The 22,563-nt window shown below is 28.3% G+C and overlaps 1 protein-coding gene and 1 non-coding gene across 2 annotated transcripts in view; both read left to right on the plus strand.

Moving 5' to 3' along the window:
* Positions 1–22,563, plus strand: part of LOC123298034 (glypican-4) — a 214,522-nt gene that overhangs the window by 118,793 nt on the left and 73,166 nt on the right. The gene's annotated exons all lie outside the window — the stretch shown is intronic.
* Trnar-acg lies at positions 11,518–11,590 on the plus strand. The gene has a single exon. It is a non-coding gene; the product is annotated as a tRNA-Arg (tRNA).

Raw genomic sequence — 22,563 nt, forward strand, 5'->3', positions numbered from 1 at the left:
TTTATGAACACCTATACCAAAATTTTGTTCGTATCATCAATATTTTTAAGTATTAAAAACTTGGGACTAAAATTAGTATACGTTGATTTATATTTCATATATACAGGGTATAAAAAAAAAACTGAAAGAATGATTCCGTAAACCACACTATAGTGAAGCCGCGGGCACAGGTTATTATTTAATAAATGAAATGTCAACATCAAATTACAAATAAAAAAAAGAAGAATTATAAAAGTTAAATCTCTATATATTATAAATGCGAAAGGATGTTTGTTTGTTTGTTTGTTTGTTTGTTACGTTTTCACGCTAAAACTAGCGAATGGTTTTTAATGAAACTGTACAGAAATATAGTTCATACTTCAGAATAACACATGAGCTATAAATTATAAAGATATATTTAAAAAAAATAAAATTTAATCTGACATTTACTTTTTTAAATTTTTACAGAAATCTGTAATTTATGGTTCAAAATGATGATTATAGATGGATCAGATCTATAATGATTTTGAACCATAAATTAAAGTATTCTGTAAAAATTTAAAGTAGTAAATGTCAAACCATTCATGGCCAACTTTTCTGATATACTCAATCAATTATGACTATTTTACATTTAAAAAAATTGAAAACTGTACACATCAAGAGAGATGGAGGCTATAAAGCGGTGTTTTTAACTTTTTTGCCTAGTGAAACGGGCGGGTATCAAGCTAGTCCATAATATTTATTTTATTTAGTGATCATATACCAAGCAACAACTATCATAAAAATGTTTTTAAACATAAAAAATGATGGGTATTTTTTTTTCAAAAGTATTTAATATTGATAAATTCTTTTAATATTATAATTAATATAATTTTTTTTTATTTGACAGGTGAGTTGTTTTGATCTTATAAATTTATACCAACGAAAAAAGAAGAAGACCAACGTCTATATACCTAACTAACAAAATTGGGACTCATTCAACCTGTGAACTAAAAAGTAAGACCTGTAATATGACTGCGGATACAAGAAGTTTATTTATACCAGTTTCTTGTTCATATCATCAGCCGACAACACAATACTGTTAATAATAATCTTTCACAAGCCAGATAACAGTTTTGTGAACAAAGATTACACACAAAAAAAAACTTCGGTAAGTCGACCCTTTTTTTAAAACTATCCATATCGTTCTCATGTGTCGTTTAAAAGTAGAATTCACTTCTTTTTTTTGATATGAAAACTAAATTGAGCAATTTTTACAAAAATTAGATCGATCCAATAAATTTTGTTTTGTAATTTGATGATTCAGGTTAATTTAATGATAGGATGCAGAGTTTCTGAGATATCGTAATATTTGAATCGATTTTAGTCCGTTTCTCAAAAACTATTCGGCCAGTCAACAAATGTACCCGGTTTTTGTACTTTTGGATCAAAATTGACCTATATACTGAGTTTTATCGAAATCGGAGATAAAAAATATTTTTCGTTTTTTTGCAATTTTTTTAAGGGGTAGTTCCCTTTGAAAAATCGAAAAAAGGGGAAAAATTTTTGTTTTGGAATTTGATGAAACTCAGGAGTTGAGGTAATTTTGATCCAAAAAGTTTAAGAATCAGGTTAATTTAATGATGGAAAGCAGAGTTTCTAAGATATCGCAATATTTTGACCGATTTTAGTCTGTATCTCAAAAATTCGACCAGTCATCAAATATCACAAAATCACTGGAAAATAAGTCACTAGGAATATAAAATCTCGCATTTTCATGTTCTAATAAAATTAGTATATTATCAACAAATTAATAATATATAAACAAAAAACACACCACATAAAAAATTTTAATAAATTATATTTAAAATATAAAAACCACCATTAAACTCTACAATTTTTTTATTTATTTATAAACAAAACCACAAGATGAAAATTGTTTTTGATGAAAAGTCTTTAAAATCTACTTTATAAAACACAAATTTAATAAAATTCATGTTTTTACATCGGATATATTAATTACTAGAATGATACCCACCCGCTTCGCTGAGTTTAAAAGGAAAGATTGATAAAGATTTCTCTCGCTTATCCTCCTTCTATAACACTCGAAATAACGATAAGGATTGTTTTACACAGGTAAAATATATGTATGGTTTTCTATTTTCTTAAATGTATAACAGTCGTAATTATTCATTGAGTATATCAGAAAAGATGGCCGTGAAATTTTTTATATATTCACTATTTTTGCAGGAATCTGTAATTTTTAGTTATGTCAAATGACTACTTTTATAGAAATCTGTAAATTATGGTAATGTGAAATTAAATTAATTTATAAATTTTTTAATTTTTTATTAATATATCTTTATAAATTATATCTCATGTGTTAATCTGAAGTATAAGCTATATTGCTGTACAGTTTCATTAAAAACCATTCGCTAGTTTTAGCGTGAAAGCGTAACAAACAAGCAAACAAACAAACATGCTTACTTTCGTATTTATAATATATAGAGATAGAGATTCTAAATTATATTTTCATTTTGCTAACACAACACAAAAATTATAAAAACCACTTGTTAATGAATTATAATAATTTTATATGCGTATTCTTCTTTCAACATTAAAAACCAATAACTTTTAACAAATATGTTTAATTAATAAATTCCTATGAAATATTTTAAATATTTTTATCGTGGTTTTTTTTATTTATTTATTAAATAATATGATATAAAAAATTTATGTTTTTTATAGTGTGGTTGCTAAACAATGTGCAAACTTTACTGAGCAAATAATTGGATTAAACAACACTCAATATCTAATTAACAAAGTAAAAAACAAACAACTGACTTAGTTAATTGTTCAAATACCATATATAGATAGTGTTGATTACCCAATCGTTTGTTTTTTTACGTCATGTAAGTAAAGAACGATAGTCATTCCTAGAGAGTCAGAGTGGTGTACATATAACACGACTGTGGTGTCAGATACACATAACTGATGTTCCCCTATAATACATACTATATCAATGAATTCATAGTATAAAACAAACTCGCTTTTCGCTGTCTGTCCTTATGCTCCTATGTATTCTTAGATCTTTAAAACTACTCGACGGTTTTTTTTCTAATAGATAGAGTAATCCAAGAGGAAGGTTTTTATGTGCATGCATGCAATGCATGCATAGTATAGTAGAGAAAATTAAATAATTTAATTTAAACGAAATTGAGAAGAAAAGCAGCTCATTTACTAACTCAACATCATTTTTTACACCCTGAGGACACTATTTATTATTCCTAAACTTTTGGACGACATTTTTGAAACATTCTATATTATCTTGTATGCAACCGGATGTCGATAGCATTCCATTCATAAAGAATGTAACCCTCGGAAAAAAAATGTATGTTATTATTTATTAAATGATTACCTTTTTTTTTAAAAAAAAAAAAAAATTGTTACAGAAATACACTTATGTAAGCACCTCACCACCTGGTGATTACCTACGTAAATCACGTGGTATACTACTAAAGTGTACGCGTTATTTTTGATACGCATAAAAAATGTGTATGCTAATTAGGTAGGAAGTAAATTGAACACTTTTTACATATAGTAAATTTGTTTAGCTCAAGAAAAAGTAGTACTATGGACCCCCGGTAATCCGATTATTATTGGATTTGTGGTTTGTCGGATTACAAGGTAGTATTTTCTACAAAATTGCGGACTAAAGAGGGGCTTAGGCAGTATTCTATAATCCGACAAATTCGATAGCCTGACACTGACTTGCAAAACGATTGCCAGATTACCGAGGTCCACTGTAATTAGTAAAAAAATGAAGATTAGGAGTTAAAATTTTAACTCGTCACCACTCTCGTTAACCGCTCGATAATCTTCAGTCACGTATTAAATATTTTTTTACTTTACTCTACACATAATTTTAAATAAATTAGCGAATTGCTGAAGGAAATGGAGCTATTGCTTTTGTACTGATGATGGAATTTTGAAATTATTTCTTCAAATGTTCATCGATCCTTCCTAATTGATGTTAAAAATGACCATCGTTAAAAATTATATATGTATGTATATACATATATATCTATACGTTTATGTATCTGTAAACTCTCTAACGGTCGCAATTTAAGTCCGATTTGAATAAAATTTGGTATCAAGGAAGGTTTAGGTTTTTGAAACGTCAAATTCGTTAATGGAAAAAATCGAAAGATAAACAAGGGGTGCGGGTGGAGGTTGCGCAAAGTACAAAATTTTGAATTTTTTCGAAATAAAAAATACTTTTGTATTTTTTATCAGTTCTAAGCAAAACAGTATACTTGTGACTTGTGACTTGAAGTTAATTATGTAGACTTTAATTATAAATATCTAGCTTCGCACAATAGGGTACTATCGGTAGTCAAAAATAAATCATGAAATTTGAAAAAAGTTAAAATTTAAGTAAAAAAATACTTAAATATTCTGATTTCGAGTCATAAAAGCCCATTTTTCTTTTAAAATATTAAAATTAAGAATCATAATTTTTAAACTGTATATCACGTGATCTAAAACGCGGGTAAGCCCTGCTGTGATGTCATAGCGGTATGAGTCATAGACCATCAGTTAGTTCAGTATAGACAGCTAGGTATAATATATACATAGATAATAAGTATTGATATTTATTATAATCAGATGTCTATGAATATATCTGTCAAACTTATTTGTGTTATTTCGTATAGTGATACCCATATTACGTCATCAAATTAGATGCCCGCTTTTTTGACAGTTTAAAAAAGGTTTAAAATTTAATTTAAGTTTTTGGCAAGAAAGCGTGTCTATTTTTCCGAAATAAATTTTTTGTGGCTTTTTATTAACAAAATCAACATTTTGAAGTGCTTTTTCAAAAATAGTTGAATATCCTATTATATATTAATTATTAATTAACATTATTATGCCACAACGATGTTTTACGAACATTTTTTTGTCTGGCGTTTTCGTTTCTCTTTTGAAAAGTTCTTTTAAAACTGTCTGTAACTTTAAAATTATCATGAAAAAATAAAATCAATTTTGTTATAAATCTTATAATATTAATTATAATTATTATTAATTATAAATATATGATTTGTCCATTTTTGTCCAAAAAATTTGGTTCAAAATCCCAATTCTGAAGGTTGGCGGTCAAACTAACTCAATTTCTGTGATCATTGTAATCGAATGTTACGTAAAAAATGCCTAATTTTTTTACAACCAACAATTGTACATGTTTATTATGACGTTTTGTATACTTTTAAGTATCTTTTGTAATTATTTTAATAGCATTTGCAATTTATTCTAATAATATGCTGACGCTGTAGGGATAAATTTGCATTATAATTAACGCATAATTAAACTGAATTGTGTAACCATCATGATGGTCTTCTGGAGCTGTAGGGGGTTGTAAATGTTGCTATTGTATATAAACTATGAGATGGAACATACTAGAGCATCTAACCTTTCTCTGTTTAACATTCAGCATGGAACAATTTGTATGTACGCGATACAAAGTGCGTAATTTAAATAAATTTAAACAAATTGTTATTTACCTAGATAGGCCTGAATACTGTCGTAAATAGTAAAAATGTGATTATTATGAAATGTGATCAAGTGAAGTTTGCTAAATTTAACAAATACCTCTGATGTAAAATTAAAACGTTTTTGCGTCGAATGTTAAAAATTATGATATTTTTATTATGAAAGCGCAAGGGAGTACAAAGAAATTCATGTTTTCTATTCTTCCCGATCCTGGAAAAAAATTTATAAGAAATAAAATTGTAGCGAATTGAATTTTAAATAACTTTGTTGATAACTATTTTTCGTATAAAATTGAAAATAAACGTGTTATTCAACAAAGAAATATTCACTAAAACGAAAAATATCGATCCTAGAGAAAATTGTTGGAATTTATAAGAACCAAATTGTAGGAAATTTAATTCCAAACAAAATCGTTGCTAAGATTTTTTCCTCTGTCAGCCCTTCTAAAATATCTTTCCACGCCGACCACGATATCTCGACTCTTTACAATATTAAGTCTCTTGAAATTTGTAGGTATAATAGGCCTTTTCATCATGTCATAAGCGCAAGTGCAGAGTTTATTTTTTCGTACTGACAGCAATAAGTAGGACTAAGATAGAAGATATTTGTTATTCATTTTATCACATTGGTTATAAATCTTTTAGTACGAAACAAATGTGAATCGTGATTTTAAAATGAAAAGCCCTATTGTCTTGTAGTAATTTCTAAATCTTTTATTTATCTTTGAAATCAATATTTCACTTAGTTCACTGAAGCCATCGAGCTGAGACACACGTTTTTCTTGTCACAATGCAATTTATAGTATGTCATGATTTTAATTAAACATTTAAATAAAAAATACTTTTTAGGGTCAAGCTTTTATTACATTAAAAAATAGAAAACAATTTTTCTCATGAATCACTCATACATGCCTATTTGTAAAAGCTTGACGCACTCCGAATCATCCTTGATGTTTTAAATAGAGCACGTCAAGCTTTTACAAATAGTCATGTATGTGACTCATAAGAAAAATTATTTTCTACATTTTTAGTATAATAAAAGCTTGTCTCTATAAAAGTATTTTTGATTAAAATTATTTTATCGAGTTGCTACTATTACAAAAAAAAAAACATATGCAAGAGAATTCCACCTGTTAGAACCATAAAATAATCTTATTGCAGACATATAAAAATAAATATTTAATATTTTTATTTAGTCTCAATTATTTTGTCTATCTCTATAGTTTTAAAGGTACAAAAAATGTAAAAATGTCTGTCTCTAATGGTGAATCACCTCTAAATAAAACGTTATAAATCAGGCATGAGCAAATGTGACTCAGAGAAGTCCCTCGGACGCCTCACTTAAAATACGAGTAAGACAGTGACAACCTAACCAGCGACAACCTACAATAAGAGTAAGACAGAGAGACAAAAATATTTTTTCTACCTATCCATTACTATTAGAGAAACTGAGATAAATAGAAGATTCTTATACCCGTCTCGTTTCCTCATCAATGAGCAATGCGGACTTGAATAAAGAGACACACAATAGAGTTTATGACACACAATAAAATTATAACAACGGTGCAGTGCCGGATTTACCTATTACTTGGCCTCAGAGTGTTTGGGGCCCCAAAGCAACCTCAGGTTTTTGGGGCCCTCATTGTAAAATACCCCCCCCCCCCCGATATTTCAAAATAATGAATAACTAGTAAATTTTGCATAATCAATATATTTTACAGTTTACTTATAATTAACTATTTAAATTACAACTTTTTTCTACTTTTCTCAGTCGCAAATTGATGAATGACATCATCAAAGTCAAGTTTTTCAAGCTTGTCTTTTTCGATAAACAGTAAGCCTAAATCACTAACTTTTTCTTGACACATCGATGAGCGTAAATAATTTTTGACGCGTTTTAATGCGCTGAACGATCTCTCCCCTGTACTATTAGCTATCGGTACGAGCGACCGAAGCGCCAACTATACGCGGGAAATACAGATTTAAACTAATTTCAAATCGTTTGGGGACAATGAATGATCGATATTGTTGACATGGATTTTTTCTTTTTTTCATGTGTTAAGATTTTTTTTTTTCAAATTTTCGAATGTGTTTTCAAAATTTTTCATTTTTTGGGGCCCCTGTCCAAGCGGGGCCCCAAGCAATTGCTTCCTTTGCTTCCCGGTAAATCTGCCACTGCAACGGTGACTTTGATTTAAAATAAATCGCCCATGCCTGTTGTAAATCTAAGGTTATATAAATAAATTTACAACAATAGAATTGAACAAAGACTTGTCATAAATAAATTGCATGTCAGTAATTATTTTGTCTCCTAAATAATTTAAGTGTTTTAATTTTAAACTTATTTTTATGATAGTATATTTTATTTAGACTACAATATATAAAAAAAAAAAAATAAAATACATAATTTAAATATTTAAGAAAATTATCTGGTATTTAATTAAGTAAAATAAAAAAATATGTAACAAAAATTTTTAATACTTAAGGGTGTACATGCACGATGGTTATTTTAAATAACAGTTTGATTTTTTTATATGCAGTTGGCTAAGTCAAAATCATCTTGAAAAATTTTGAGAGGGAGGGGGGATTGTCCGATTATTTAAATAAATAAATGTCTTCAAAAGTAGGCTTATTTAACATTGGCTTTATGGGAAAGCAGTTGATGGATGGTTGGTTTTTATAGATTTCCCAAAACTAGTCGATAGAAATAAAAAAGAACACTCTTTAATTAAAGCTAAAATCTTAATAAATTATTGAAAACAAAAAAAAAATCCTTTGGTAGTGGGGACACAAATTTAAAAAAATATATTTTTTCAATTTTGATGGAGAATTATGTTAGAACTTGACAATATAAGACGAAAAGTACGAATAAAATTGTTCCATATCTGGAGCAATTTTCAAATATCGAAAATTAAATTTTTTTTAAAACTATTTAGCTTTCGATAATTCGAAAAACAAGGCAGATATCGAAAAATTGTATTCTTATTTCTCGACTACATTCATAAATTTATAACAAAATTCATCATGAAAGTTGAAAACAAGATACAAATAATTTAAACCCTAAATCTAAAATTACTTTGGTGCTTGAACTAACTACCTTAATATGCAAAATTTAATCTTGTATTTAAAATTCTATAGTACCTCTGAGTAAGTAGAAATGTAAACTTGAAGGTTGCATAGCTAAGACATATTACGTCATACACTTTCTGTAAACATTTTATTTTAGTGAGGTCAATTTTGAATGCATTCATATAAACAAAACAAAAACTAATATAATCATTACACTTTAATTATTAATATAATAATATTTTTTACCTCACAAGTAGACATGAATTTAAAAAAAAATAAATAAAACATAAATGAAAAAAAAAAATAATAATAAAACCTGACAGGAAAAAAAATTCATCATCATTTTTGTTTGTAGTAATATTACCAACTTAATAATAATGAAACAGAAAAAAAAACAAGTGAAAACTAACAATTGACTGAGATAATTGTTGAAATACCATGTATAGATTGTGTTGATTACTCTGTCACATTACACATACATACATTTCACACATATACAACTGATATTCCCATATAATACTTACTATGCAATTTGCGCTCTCTTAAACAGTGATGTTAACGAAAAAATCTTTCAAATAAAAGTTGTTTCTTTTTTTATAAGAAACATTCTTTACATTTAAACTTTTGTTCTATCTCTAACGGTTTACAAGATGGGTCCCATGGACCCAAGACCGAATAGCGTATTATCGTTAGTCAAAAATAAATCATGAAATTTGGAAAAAGGTAAAATTTATGTAAAAATATACTTAAATATTCTGATTTCGAGTCATAAAAGCACATTTTTCTTTTATAATATTAAAATTAAAAATCGTAATTTTTAAACTTTATATCACGTGACCTAAAACGCGGGTAAGCTCTGCTGTGATGTCATAGAGGTATGAGTCATAGACCATCAATTAGTTCAGTGTAGACAGCTGGGTATAATGTATACATAGATATTCATTATTTATATTTATTATAATCAGATGTCTATGAATATATCTGTCAAAATTATTTGTGTTATTTTGTATAGTGATACCGATATTACGTCATCAAATTGGATGCCCGAGTTTTTGACAGTTTAAAAAAGGTTTAAAAGAAAAAGAAAGCGTGTGTATTTTTCCAAAATAAATTTTTGGTGGCTGTTTATTAGCAAAATCAACATTTTGAAGTACTTTTTCAAAAATAGTGGAATACCCTATTGATCTATGTTGCTCATTTACAAACTCGACTTCACTTTTTTCGTCCTGAGCACGCTATAAAAATTTCAGCTTTATATCTCTTTTTTTTGAGTTATTGTGATGACAGACGACATACAAACAGACAGACAACCGGAAATGGGCTAATTAGATGATTTTATGAATACCCATTCCAAAATTTTGTTCACCACATCAATATTTTTAAGCGTTACAAACTTGTGACTAAACTTAGTATACCTTGTTATATTTCATATACATGGTATAAAAACATATCCATAAAAATATTATTGTTAACAAAAGAAGAAAAGAAGAATGTGGCAGTACAGATGATAGAATAGTAGTTTGTGGGTATTATTTATTGTGGAAAGTCACAGTCATCATCAACAGCCATCATAGACGTCGAGACTTCTCTCTATGTTTATAATTCTTGTCGATGAAGACTTAGACGAAGATGAAGAACTCTCTTTTGAATGAAAGATTGTAAATTAGTCATTTAATGTTTTTTTTTATAATGCCTATGTGAACGTATAAGTAAGTTATTTACAGCCGCAAATATATAAAACCATTGAATAGTCTAGTACTAATTGACGCGTTTTATCGAAAATTGTCCTTAATAAACATTTACGATCACTAAGCAGAGAAAAATTATTTTTCGAATAACTATAAAAACAAGCAAGATAAAATCCTTCAAAAATTTGTTTGTATCTCTTTCTAGCAAGAACGAATTTAACATGGAATTCTTATGGTGAACATAGTATATGACATCAAATACCATGTACAATCTCTCTGTCTAAGATCTATCTTTTTTCTAAATAGGGTATTCCAATATTTTTGAAAAAGTACTTCAAAATGTTGATTTTGCTAATAAAAAGCCACCAAAAATTTATTTCAGAAAAATAAACACGCTTTCTTGCCAAAAACTTAAATTAAATAATTAAACCTTTTTTAAACTGTCAAAAACGCGAGCATCCAATTTGATGACGTAATATGGGTATCACTATACGAAATAACACAAATAAGTTTGACAGATATATTCATAGACATCTGATTATAATAAATATAAATCATGATTATCTATGGATATATTATACCCAGCTGTCTACACTGAAGTAACTGATGGTCTATGGCTCATACCGATATGACATCATAGCAGGGCTTACCCGTGTTTTAGGTCAAGTGATATACAGTTTAAAAATTACGATTATTAATTTTAATATTTTCAAAGAAATGTGCTTTTATGATTCGAAATCAGAATATTTAAGGATATTTTTACATAAATTTTAACTTTTTTCAAATTTCATAATTTATTTTTGATTAACGATAATAACCTATTAGTACTCTAAAATGGTATCCGCATTTCATGGTTGATCTTAATTTTGATTTCATATTATGTCATTTCTTTTGCGGTATTTTCATTTTTCATTTAGAATCGATTTATGTCATCTTTTTATAAATAGATTTACTAGACCGCTTGGTTACCAAAGACTGTCATCAATTGATACAAGCACCATTTTGGTAGGTTATTGCTGTGTTAGACTGGACTAAACATACATAAATAAAGTTGTCTATTAAAACAATTACTTTATGGTTGATGTTAAAAACAAAAACAACTGAATGTTTTAGCCTTAAATTTTATTTTTGTTTAGTTTCAAATTTAATTAAGATATTTTTATTTATTACTAATTATTTTGGTTTTATATTTTTAAAGTCCAGCAAATTTATCTTATAATTCAATCAGAAATATAATTTTTGTTATCAAATATATAGGTCTTGTGGCGCAACGGATAACGCGTCTGACTACGGATCAGAAGATTCCAGGTTCGAATCCTGGCAAGATCGAATGATTTTTTTTTATAGATTTAATGGTTACATATATCTTTAAATACAAAATATTACTTTTCCTTATTATTAGACAAAAAAAAAAGTTTATTCTTTATTTTTAAGGTGATGTATTGCAGTTATTGGTTTTCGAAGACCCGCCTTTTTCTTATTATTAGACGAAAAAAACGTTTATTATTCAATTTTAAGGTATATAATGCAGTTATTGGTTTTCGAAGACCCGCGAAAGGAAACGCCCATTATCAAAAGGGGTGACGTAATGTGGACTAAATTTAAATACATAATTAAAACTTTAATAATGATTCTGAAGAGAAAAACACCGGTTGGGAAAGTATCGATCAAACGCATTATTTTTAAAGACATTTTGAAAAAAAATATGTAACGCCAATGTATATACATAATTTCTTTATGACATGAATTCCCCATAATAGCTCTCTAACATTTCCTCAATATGTCCAGGTTGCTTGATACCTTGGGCTAAAATAGATTTCTATTTCGGTTTTAACTCTAGCATAAAATTTGCAACTATCAGGTCAATGACATCCAATAATAAAATTGTACTAAGCACAATTCCTCTAACTTTTATTTCAAAGAAACCGTAATATGATTACTTACTTCAAAATGCAATCATAAAATTATTTTTCAATTAATTTAAAAATATTTGAAAAATTTAATTAACAATAAAATTAGATCGGTCATTTTTATGTTTTCTCATCTCAACGAAATAAAAAAAAATTACAAGATGTGCTGAGTATGTATGACTGTTAAAGGACTGACCAATTCGTTTCTAATTGAGCAGGTTGATACTCCTCCTAGAAGTCCAAACATTCTAGAATTCCAATCATTTCTTCATCGGAATACTAATTAAGCATTCAGAAAATCTTTTCTCGCTTCAAAGGGCGTTTATAAGCAAAATCGTTGCGTTGCCGTAAACAAAATCGTTGCACACTGAACGACTTTTCCAACCAGTGCATCACGATTATTGTAAGACTTGTCACAGTCTGGAGGAGAAAGAAATAATGACTCATCTTTCCTGGCACAATTCTGCACTTGCCATTAGCAGATGGACTAATTTGAGTCAGCCTTTCTTTGACGACTTCTCCGACTTGATGTCTGTTTACGTCAAAACACCCTCTCTGTTCTTAAACAGCTCCAAATGGTTCATGTAGTAATGGCCAGGGAAAGACCAACCCTTTTTTCTGTCACAACGAACCCTCTGGTCTAAGTGTCCCACCCTAAGGCGGTTACTCTTACCTAACCTAAGCAAACCTAGGCAACGTTAAAATAATGACAATTTCCCTATCTATATTGTGAAAAGACCGCTCAGAAAAATTGATAATCTGATAGTACGAGCTAAGAATCGTTAATGATTTAAGGATTATTAAAATTATCTAACATTCTATGAAATCTAAGGATCCTTCGTCATTTTAGGATAAATAAATTTATCTGCCATTTAGCGAAGTTCTGCTGTGCTAACCTGGATCACTCTGTATACACAAATACAAACACTTTAAAAATGATTGGAGACACCTCAACATGTAAAGATATTAATTAAATTTTTGTTATTACGATTTTCAAGATGAGTAAAAAAACTTTCTATCGGAATGTTGAAAAAAACCTTAAAGTAAATGTTGAAATGTATATTAGATGATAAAATAATATTATTTAGAACGCACATAGAGTCGAGTCGAGTTCGCTCGCTTCCAGAACCTATCAAAACAAAGCAACAGCAGCTGTTTTAAATAACAAAAAAAAAAATTATAATTTTACGTTGATTATTAAAAATAATTAAATTTCGAGAAAAAAAAACTTTATTACTTCTTTAAAAAAACCATGCCTACATGTTTATAAATTTGTTCACCTTGAATTTATCATTAAACTGAAGAAAAAAAAATTGTTTTTTATTCTAATTATTTCGATGAAGAAATTATCGAAAAGACCGAACGTAATAAATACTATTTTGATACATAGGAAATGTGTACAATTTTTGAACTTAAGTAATATAATTTTGTAACTTCCATCTAGAAAACCTTTATCGATTTTAAAGCTCTTGTCGTCCTTTGTATAGGTGTGATGTCGTCCTTTGTATAGGATGTCGTCCTTTAAAACATTTGGAACAACTTATCGTAACTTTTGTTTTTGAAACTGCTTCCAAACTTTGGATAATCAAACATAAATTTTAATTTCCTCAAAATTTAAAATTTAATGGTAAGCAAACATATAAGTTTTGAGTGGAAAAACATGGATAAATCGTTGGCAAACGAATGACATCGCCATTTTAAGAAAATTGGCGTAATTTTCAAAATATTGAAAATTTTCTTTGTATTTAGCTTTCGTTTTTACGAAAACCAACGTAGAAATTGTATTGTTATTTTTCTTCTACATTCATCAAAATTAAAAATAAGATAAAAATAATTTCAACCATTAATCTACCCTGCTCGTACATCCCTTATATGGATGGAGAAACTTGGTTTTTTTCTTTTCTATTTCATTGCTAATATGTTTACTTTCTGTGTAAAAAGTTTTTTTTATTTATTTGTATTAATCCGTTCCCAGTGATAATTATGAAAAACTTTCATAATATGTCGTTTTTTGAGATTTCTCTATAAGAGCAATGTATTTTATATCGATTTTCAAAGATTTTTTTCTTAAAATTTTCCATGGATACCTAAGCTGTAATTTTAACCACACGATCTTTGAGTTAAAGTTTTCCCATAAAAAAATTTTGAGCCTTTAAATCAAACATTGTTTTCATGTTCATACATCCTTAATTGTGCCATAACTTTCAATTAGCATAGGGGTGCTATTTTCACGGAGTTGAGTTGATAAAGGGTATAAATATATTTACAAAAAATTTCATATGGGTTTGTACGCGCACCAAAAGAAGGGCAAAAATTAGTATTATATTTATAAAAATTATTATATCAATATTTTAATAAACAATTAATCCATGACCTAATTTTGAATATGGAGAAAAACGTTAATTATTATCGAATCAAATGTATCCGAAATAAATAAATAAACCCTACCTTTTTTAATAACAAAAAGGTAATAGAAATTAACCAATAATAAAATAATTCGAGAACAATATTTAATGTTTTTGTGTTGTTCTCGACCCCATTTGTTGTTATTATTGTCCGCATTCGGAGTTTTTATATTTTTATATAAATATTTTTATTTAAGTTATATTTATTATATGCGTTATATAAAATCAAAAACATATATTTTCACTTAATTTTTAAATTAAATTTCATTTTCAATTACGGTATTTTCTATATTTACGATAGAAATTTTTATATTCTTTAATAAATAATTATAATAATTATATTTAAATAAAATTTTATATTTAATATTTGTTATTACAAGGTGTTTTAAAAGATTATCGTACTGGGAAAATTGATTTTTGTTCAAATGGCTTAACAAAAAAGAAAGACGATTCGGTTTTATCAGTATCAATTTAATAATTTTTTAAGGACGCATTCTCATGTAGCTAATCAAAAAGGACGCCATTATTTGAGTATTCATTTTACGTTAAAACGTTCTTATAAACGACGCGGGCTCAAAAAAAGGTGAAATTGATAAAATTCGGACATAATAAAAGTTCAATTATTTCCTTAAAACACTCTTCTATTGCGAACCTTTAAAAAGTCAACTTGTGATAAATCAACCCAACATAACTCAATGAGATTCTTTTTTTTTTTTTTTTAAATTTCAGGGATCTGTAGGCTTCCTACTTGTGAAGTGTAGTTCTTGAAGAACAACAAAAATTTTCAATGTCCAAAAAAGCTTTTAATTTTTGAGATATTTTACTTAAAATGTGAGAAAAACACACGGTACTCGTTATAAATATTATCAAAGATAATAAATGAGAACTCAAGGATTTTTCGAAATAAATTTCAATTTTTGTCCCAATTTCCTAGATCAATTTTTTGTATTATATATATACATATTTCGACTACCAACTAGTCATCATCATGTTTTCATCTCCATCATAAAATACCTCGAAAACTCAGAACTTTTTAGCATTGTGGCTTGCTTATCAGGCTTTTGTTCAATATTCAAGCAATAAAATTTCACCGAAAAAAATTTCCCATATTGATTCCATAAGGATACAAATTTATAATGTATTCTCTTGTATCCAGAATTGACAATCTCGTAACGAGACGAATTAAAAACTTGGAGAATCAAAATTAGAATTTCGATTTGAATATTTGATATAGTGAAAGGGAGAGGAATAAGGTGAATATTTCTTGTATCCTGTCAACACTAATCGAAACTTTATTTTTAAAATGAAATATTCCATCATATGAAAACTTTTTTTCATTCAAAAGACATTCATTTATTTTTATTTTTTAGCAAGTCAGTGTTAAAGTTACGAATTACTTTCAAAGTTTTATAAAACGAATATGTAAGCCAAATTCAATAGTTCGAACAATTTACTCGCACAAAAAAAAAGTAAGAAAAACCGCTTACCCTTTTTTTATATTTATTCCTATTCAATACTTATCCTAAAGGCTGGTGATAAACTTTTTGTAAACTCAGTTTAAACGTGTATGCGTAATAAAACTAATATATCAAATTTGTATACAATGATATTAAAAAAAACAGGCATTACAACATAAAATAGATCAATGGATCGGGAATATAGATATTTGTAAATGAAACGAGTAATCCTATAAAAATTTTTCTCTTTTAAATGCTACAGAATATTTACAAGTATAGCAACAAATTTCTATAAATTAAAATTAAATTATGTATTTCCTGCCTTGATTATGTAATACGTAAATATTTGGACATCATTGTACACACATTTACGTTATAGGTAAATATATATAAAATATAAAATAATAAGGATATTTATGGCAAAAAGTATATGGAATAGTAAAAATAAATTTCTACAGAAAACATCATTTACTTCCATTATTCATTCTTCGATTTTGCGATTTCCATATGAAGGAATTATGTTCTTTATCTAAAAATCGAATTAAACATCTTTTTTTCTTTACCCAAAAATCAAAAGGGAAATCTTATTTCCATATAATTCCATTAACTTTTATAAAAACAAAGCCGAACGAGAAGTCTGAACATATTTATATTTTTATAAACTTCAATAGGCTGTATTGAACAATTTATTGAATTATAATACTAAGAAAGGCTCTATTTAGGGATAAAAAAAGAACTACAGTTTGTAACGCCCATAGATACATAATATTTAACGGAACAATCTTGTAAACCATGCGCACATACCATACACAGACAAAAAGGTACAGCACCTGAAAATGTATACAACTAGGTATCTTTTGCCTTTTGATTCAATGAAAAAAACAATGAGTTTTTTAAGTATGATTTACATTTTTTTTACTCGTAGCGCTGACATCTTAGGAATAAAATCGAATAGATTGATTAACCTTACATATAGAAATCCATTGAAAAAATGCTTCAAATTTTTGTTTTTGTTTTTTTTTTTTTTTTACTAATTCCTAATTTAAATATTTATTGAAATTAAACGTTTTTGGGCGATTAATAGTCTTTATTTAGTTCAAAATGTGGTTTTTTGATAACAATAAAACTGGGCCGACAAAAATATAATCAATAAAATATCTCTTATCACAGAAAAAGTGTTTTTTCCCCGGATATTTAAAAACCAATTTAATAAATTTATATAAAAACAACAAAAAAAAACTTTCATATCTATTTTTTGAATATCCACATTACAAAGTTCAAAACCACATATTGACTAATATTATTGACCAATCTTTGGTTTATTATTATTTACAAAAATTAAATTTTTTGCTATTTAACGATTTTCGAGCGCCAGGGCAATTTTGGATTAAAGGCTTGATTTTTTGTATATGTAGTTGGACTAAGTCTAAATCATTTCTGAAAATTTTAGAAGGGTTGTCCAAATGTTTAAGTAAATAAATGACTTCAAAAGTAGGCATATTTAACTTTGGTCCTAGGGAAAAACAATTGATGGATAATATGTTTTCATAGATTTCTCCAAAACTAGTCGGCAGAGATATCGAACTTGTATATGTATGGAAGTGAAACCAAATCTTTCTTATATAAATTCCTATCATTCCTCTGTTTTGACGACCCCGTGACCTTTTCATCATATAACATATGTAAACGTACGTCTACATCACAAAGGTAGATAGAGTTTGTTCGAGCATACACATTATTTTGCAATACATCACTTTTACGATCTAAAAGAATTACTATATATTTTTAATATTGCAAATCGATGTTGAATTCCTGTTAGATGTTAGAGCATATAAGTAAGATGTTATTCATAAAATACGTCACGCAAACACGGAGAAGAAAGGGTATCGCTTAGCGTGACGAAGTGTAACATGTAGGAGTGAGCCTTCCCGTGACGTTTGCAGTTCGTTACCAATGCTATTTTAACTTTTGTCTTCAATTTTTCGATTTTTTTTTGTAAATTTTTGACTATTTTTAAGGGAAGGGGGTCAACCTTAGTAGCTCAGTTGGTTAAGGCGTAAACAATTCCGTTCTTGCTATGCCCAGAGTAGCAAGTTCGATTCTGGTGTAGTGCATGGTATATGCATGAAGGATACGTATCATTTCTGACATACAATTTCACGTTGTTTTGCATAACCTCTAATTTAACCTTATATTGTTTTGAATGTTTTACATAGCCTCTAATTGTAGAACGCAGCTGCATTGATTAATGCAAAAAGTTTGTGCAATTTTTCGTGTGCATGCGCGTTTAAAAAATTACTAAACGTCTTTCAGCTTTTTGCATAACGGAACTGTATTGTACAATAACTAACGGCTCTATAAAATAGCCGATTTGGCAATCTATCTGCGACATTTATAAATTGAAACGATTGACATCAACAGTAATGGTTTTGTATATTTGTGATAACATTAATCGTGTAGTATATAAACCAAAAATGGGTGAGAATAAGGAAACATTATGTACACTTTTTTTTTATATTTTCTTTTTATATAAACTAATAACAACATTATGTTTATGTTCCATAGTAGAAAGTAAATCAATTTAATGTTATTGGTTCTATAATATAAAGAGAAACATTTCACTCATTTTATTTTCATTCGCTAAAATTTTTTTACGTTCGACATTAATTCGAATGGCATACAGAATTGTTTTATTTAATAAAACATTCTAAGAATAGGCCAATCAAATTAAACATTTTCGACTTCGGCAGACAATCGGATCATGTCGAGAAATAAAAAAATCTCTAATATTGCAAAAATATCAAAAAAAAAAAAACATACCTGATTTGATGCAGCGTTAAAACCCTTTTCATGTTGAATTTAATTGAATCAGAAAGTTTGAAACATAAACCAATGTCATTTTATTCATTCGCTAAAATAATTTTACGTTCGACATTAATTGGAATGACATACAGAATTGTTATATTCAATAAAAAAAATTCTAAGTTTAAACATGAACCAATAGTTCACGACTACGTCGAATTAAAACCTATACCGTTAAATTGATTCTGAAATTGAAAATGCTATGATAGAAGCGGTGGAAAATATTGGTGCCAAATATACTAAAAAAAATCCAACTATAATAAATATCTTTGAAATATTTAAGGAAAAATGTCCGTAGACCCACTTTTTTTAAAGAAGAAAAATCGTCTTCCTTGAGTGGTGGGTTAAATGTACCAGTTGACTAAAACTGATACATTTTTACCTAATCAAATCTGAAACACATTTTTACAGATTTGATTAAGTTGGACTAAGTTTAAATAAATTCTGAAAATTTTAGGGGAGGTTGTCCGATTATTTAATTAAATAAATGACTTCAAAAGTAGGCACATTTATCATTTGTTGGTTTTATGGGAAATCGGTAGATGGATGATATGTTTTCATAGATTAAAATAAAGGATGTATGAGCACGGTAGCGGGGACACAAATATGTATTTTCAATTTTGATAGTGGATTATGCCATAATTTGACAATAAGACTAAAACTTTTCGATATTTGTAGAAATTATCAAAATATCGAAATTGAAAATTTTGGTAATTATTTAGTTTTCGATATTTCGAAAACCAAGACAGATATCAAATAATTGTATTCTTATTTCTCGTCTACATTCATGAAATTATAACAAAATTCATCATTAAAAAATTACCTAAGTGCTCGTACTACCTTGGGTATGGGTATGGAGGTTAGCGGGCCATGCTCGAGCATCGCGCCTCGAAGCAATGGTTCAGAGCACCTAGACAAATAGACCCTTGTACTCTATCCCCGCTACACTTTTCAGTGGCTATTATAACCAACTGATGTACTAAAACCCAGGATTTGTCTAGCGCTGAGTTTCCTAATTTCTTCTGGTTCGACTATGGCCGGACCAAACCATTTCCTTCGTTGCTGTATGAGCGCCGGGCAGTAACAGAGAAAGTGGATCGATGTTTCTTCTGAATTTTCTCCGCATCTGTCACACGCGGGAGATTGTCTTTTTCCAATCTGATGTTGGAACTTGTTCAGGCTATCATGCCCTGTGAGTAACTCTACGATGACTCTAATATCAGCACTGTTTAGTTTCAAGATCTCCTAGGCTCTGTTACCGAGCGAGTTTCCTTCACCCAACAGGCTTTTGGCGATTCACCCTCCCTCGTAGCTGGTCCATGCCTTTAATTGTTGGTTTTTCAGATTATCTCCTAATCTGTTAAAACCTTCTTGGTATGGCATCCTCACAAGCTTTTCTTGAGTGGGAGCCATCTCGTACTACCTTAAGAACATTAACTATTAAAACAAAACCATTTACATAAATGCATAAATTTTTCCAATACCTTGTACCTCATATACAATTTTCACCCATAAGTAATATAATGATAATAATCTGAATCTATTATTGCTGAATAGAAGAAATATTTTATTCGTACATATTATAAATGAGGCTATACCTACTAGCTCTAGCTACTAGCTCTAGATACATAGTAAGACAGATAGACTGAATAGCATTGTGAATAAAATAAAATATGTATCTATCTTGTGTTATGATGATTTTTGAAAAATAGCAGTCGTAATCATGACTCAATTTATTTTTCATCATCTGTTATAGTAGTTGTTGTAACTTGGGTTCTCTCTGTTCTGTGTTCTGTATTTGATGTGATCATCATGATAATGATAATTTTCTGGTATCATTATTATGAAATGGATATATTTTATCTATGCTAGTGAATGATGAAATTCGGTAAACGTTTCTATTAACTAGACAAGATGTGCAAAATTCTGTTAAGCTCAGAGCTAATGACTGAATCAAGTATTTTCGTAATTAAATTATCTTTCTTCTGATACCAATTTCGATTGGTTAACAGATCGGTGTAGATCTGTTCATACCATCTGAACAGGTAAGCCAAAATAGGTAGCTGCACCTGTTACGAATCTGTTACTAATCTGATATCAGAAGAAAGATAATTTACTTACGAAAATAATGGTAAAACCGTTCATGGAATAAATTGATTGAAATTAATTTAATTAAAAATAGAAATGAACACTTTTCGATAGAAAAACTATGATAGGAGTGTTTAAAAATCAACAAAATTTTTAATATGTCTCATCTGGTTATCAAATGGATAAAGATTGCTGTATTCAGGTTCTCAAATCTACAAAATTCTCAAAATTTTTAAGGCGTTGGTTAATATTTTTTTCTTGGTAAAATGGTCAACTGGTTTTTGTTCAAAGTTTAAGAAAAAATTAAAGAAGAGCATGTTCAGCTTTTATGATAAAGTAAAGTTCAAGAGTCGGAATTCAAGGCCAAAATCAACACCAAAACTAAATGCGAAAGAACAATTCGAGTCAGTTCAATATTTCAAGAGAGTCGTATGAGCTTTTGATTTTAACCTTTTGGCAATTTTTCTCTCGTTTATTTTAATTAATTAAAAAGTTATATACATGGTATAATATTACGATTAAATTTTCTATGTAAATAAAATTAATTAACTATATTATTAATATTAACAAAACGTTTTCCCTTTGTTTCAGGTATGGTTTTACACGAATCATAAAATGTTTGTGAAAAGAAAAACATTGGACAGGGGTTTGATCTCATTTGGATGCATTAGTAGTGATCCATATATAAGTATTATAATTAAATATTTCCATTTTAAATACAATCATTTTTTTCATTTTTATACGAGTTTCATTTTTATTTCACAGAAAATTGTTTATTTTTTTTATTTTTTTATCTTTTCAAATTTTCGAGAAATACGTCAGAACACTTTAGTCTTTAATAAAAATAATTTTGAGGCTCTCTAACATAAGTGGATAATTTACTTCAAATTATTTTAATTTCAAACAGGTGTTCTGGAATTATCTATTTTTTTATACCATGAATATATGTAATATGCAAGGTATACTAAGTTTAGTCCCAAGTTTGTAACGCTTGAAAATATTGATGCTACGAACAAAATTTTGGTATAGGTGTTCATAAAATCACCTAATAAGTCCATTTCCGGTTGTTCGTCTGTCCGTCCGTCTGTGGGCACGATAACTCAAAAACGAAAAAAGATATCAAGCTGAAATTTATTATTTTTACAGCGTACTTAGGACGTAAAAAGTGAGGCCGAGTTCGTAAATGAGCAACATGGTCAATTGGGTCTTGACTTATGGGTCCGTAGGACCCATCTTGTAAACCGTTAGAGATAGAACAAAAATTTAAACGTAGGAAATGTTCCTTGTCAAAAAATAAACAACTTTTGTTTGAAACCTTTTTTCGTAAACATCACTGTTTACCCGTGATGGTGCAAATTAGGCGAAAATTGTATAGTATGTATTATATAAATTGTATATGTATGTGCAATGTGATATAGTAATCATCACTATTTATGCATGGTATTTCAACAATTAACTTAGTCAATTGTTTGTTTTCACTTGCTTTTTCTAAATTCAAGATGTTATAAAAAGTAACAATAAAAATAGTCTGGTCGGCGTAACATGTCTACATGTTTTTCAGTCATTTTTACTTGGTTAAT

Source organism: Chrysoperla carnea, chromosome 1 (genome assembly GCF_905475395.1).
Source record: "Chrysoperla carnea chromosome 1, inChrCarn1.1, whole genome shotgun sequence".
In the NCBI taxonomy this organism is placed as follows: domain Eukaryota; kingdom Metazoa; phylum Arthropoda; class Insecta; order Neuroptera; family Chrysopidae; genus Chrysoperla; species Chrysoperla carnea.